The 2,785-nt window shown below is 57.8% G+C and overlaps 1 protein-coding gene across 3 annotated transcripts in view; it reads left to right on the top strand.

Annotated features, from left to right (window-relative positions):
- Positions 1 to 1,768: 1,768 nt before the first annotated feature.
- Positions 1,769 to 2,785, top strand: part of LOC144502630 (serine/threonine-protein phosphatase 4 catalytic subunit) — a 28,863-nt gene continuing 27,846 nt past the window's right edge. Inside the window, exon 1 of one of the 3 annotated variants that reach the window (XM_078226784.1) lies at positions 1,769 to 1,823. The gene's annotated coding sequence lies outside the window, so the exon portion shown is untranslated. Of the gene's footprint in view, positions 1,931 to 2,785 lie in introns of all 3 variants that reach the window. The other 2 variants (XM_078226785.1, XM_078226786.1) reach the window with 2 other exon arrangements.

The raw sequence follows: 2,785 nt of genomic DNA, 5'->3' as shown, positions 1-2,785 counted from the left end.
TTTCCAAGGTGCTAGGCTGGCAGTGCCAAAGTGCCGGGGCACCACCCCCCTCGCCTTGACCTCCCCAGGAGGCCTCAGTGGCCTCTGGTTCCATCGGTGAGGCTAACACGACTGCTCTCCATTCATAGGGAGCAGGTGTTTTCCTCACTGGAGAGAACCTCTCCGGGCACGACCATAAAGACAAGAGAGCCAAGATGCTTGAGCGCTGGGCTCACTAAACACATGGAAATACATATTTAAATGCATTTACATGATTTATTCAGCTGGAAATCCTTATCCTCACACTAATGGTAAAATAGAAAAAACTGTTGGGGTCTAGTCGGGCTTCATAACATATGCTGGAGTTTCTGCTCTGGTGCCCTAACAACAGGCAAGATAGACCCTATTACCGTAATGCTCCAGATAAATGGGAAGCCTCTTAAGATGGAAGTGGATACAGGGACATCAGCCACTGTGATGGGTGAGCAGACATTTCAGTACCTGAGAGGGGGAGTCCAAGCATTGAGCTTGAAGAGCATTTCTGCTGAGTTGAAGACTTATACGGGAGAAGCAATAGAAATAAAAGGCAGCACAATGGTACCTGTAAGGCATGGACAACAGTCTACCCAGCACCCAGTGATCATAGTGACGGGTGAAGGTCCCAGCTTTCTTGACCATGATTAGCTTAAATCCAGTTGAATTGGGCCGAGATTTTTCAATTATTAATCTGAATTGATAAGAAAATACTAGAGGACTTCTGTGATGAATGAGTCAAAGTCAAAGGGTACCATGTAGATGCACAAAGATTACACCTCGTGGAAGACAAGGTCAAGGTGATAAAGGAGGCATCTGGCCCCACAAACACAACTGAACTCAAATTGTTTTTGGGAATAAAAACTCTATGGATGATTTTTACTACAGGCTGGTCTCTGGGTGGGTGTTCCCTTTAATTCCAGGCTAATCTCTAGGGGAGCAGTCCCTTTAACTGCAGTCTGGTCTCTGGGGGAACGGTCCCTTTAAGGCCCTCTCTGTGTTTGATTTCTGGTCCCTTTAATTCCAGGCTGGTGTCTAGGGGAGCGGTCCCTTTAACAAAAGGCTGATGTCTGGGAGAGCCATCCCTTTAACAGCAGGCTGGTGTCTGAGGGAGCAGTCCCTTTAATTCCAGGCTGGTGTCTGGATAACTATAAGTTATTATAAGTACGTGAGGTCACGTACCAAACGACTCAAGTACAGCTTCTTCTCTGCTGCCATCAGACTTTTGAATGGACTTACCTTGTACTAAATTGATCTTTCTCTACACCCTAGCTATGACTGGAACACTTTATTCTGCACTCTCTCGTTTCCTTCTGTATGAATAGTATGCTTTATCTGTACAGCGCACAAGAAACAATACTTTTCACTGTATGCTAATACATGTGACAATAATAAATCAAATCAAAATCTGGTGGAGTGGTCCCTTTAATTCCAGACTGGTGTATGGAGGAGCAGTCCCTTTAATTCCAGGCTGCTCACTGAGGAGTGATCCCTTTAAGGCCCTCTCTGTGTTTGATTTCCAGTCCCTTTAATTCCAGGCTAGTGTCTAGGGGAGCAGTCCCTTCAATTCCAGGCTGCTGTCTGGGGGACCAGTCCCTTAAAGGCTCTCTCTGTGTTTGAGTTCAAGTCTATTCAATTCCAGGCTGGTGTCTGGGGGAGCGGTCCCTTTAAGGTTCTGTCTGTTTGATTTCCGGTCCCATGGTAACACAACTACAATTCCCGGCATGCTCGAGCTGGTCGCGCATGCGTCGCTCTTTTTCGCTCCAGGCCGCGGCGGCGCCGGTTCCGAGTTTGGCTGCGGCCGGAATCAGGTACAGAGCAGGGAGACCGGCCCCGGGATATACCCGCTCCACACCTCGGAGACCCGGGATACACCCGCTTCACACCCCGGGAACCCGACCCACTGCCCGGACACGAGGTGAAGGAGCCGGCAAATATCCGGGGGGGGGGGGGGGAGGTGATACTCAGGTGTTGGGAAGAAGAAATCTGGGAAACGGAGGGTGGGAGGGGGGAGGAGGGGTCGGTGGGGAGGGGGGGAGGCGAGGGGTCGGTGGGGAGGGGGGGAGGCGAGGGGTCGGTGGGGAGGGGGGGGAGGCGAGGGGTCGGTGGGGAGGGGGGGAGGCGAGGGTCGGTGGGGGAGGGGGGGGAGGCGAGGGGTCGGTGGGGAGGGGGGGGAGGCGAGGGGTCGGTGGGGAGGGGGGGAGGCGAGGGGTCGGTGGGGAGGGGGGGGAGGCGAGGGGTCGGTGGGGAGGGGGGGAGGCGAGGGGTCGGTGGGGAGGGGGGGAGGCGAGGGGTCCGGTGGGGAGGGGGGGGAGGCGAGGGGTCGGTGGGGAGGGGGGGAGGCGAGGGGTCGGTGGGGAGGGGGGGGAGGCGAGGGGTCGGTGGGGAGGGGGGGGAGGCGAGGGGTCGGTGGGGAGGGGGGGAGGCGAGGGTCGGTCGGGGAGGTGGGGAGGGGGGGGAGGGGGGGAGGCGAGGGGTCGGTGGGGAGGGGGGGAGGCGAGGGGTCGGGGGGGAGGGGAGGCGAGGGGTCGGGGGGGAGGGGAGGCGAGGGGTCGGGGGGAGGGGAGGCGAGGTCGGGGGGAGGGAGGGGGGGTCCGGGGGAGGCGAGGGGTCGGTGGGGAGGGGGGGAGGCGAGGGGTCGGTGGGGAGGGGGGGAGGCGAGGGGTCGGTGGGGAGGGGGGGAGGCGAGGGATCGGTGGGGAGGCGAGGGGGGTTTCGGTGGAGGCAGGGGTCGGGTGGGGAGGCGATGGGTCGGTGGGGAGAGCGAGGGGTC

Source organism: Mustelus asterias, chromosome 13, assembly GCF_964213995.1.
Source record: "Mustelus asterias chromosome 13, sMusAst1.hap1.1, whole genome shotgun sequence".
Taxonomy (NCBI): Eukaryota; Metazoa; Chordata; class Chondrichthyes; order Carcharhiniformes; family Triakidae; genus Mustelus; species Mustelus asterias.
This window is presented reverse-complemented; position numbering and strand designations above follow the sequence as displayed.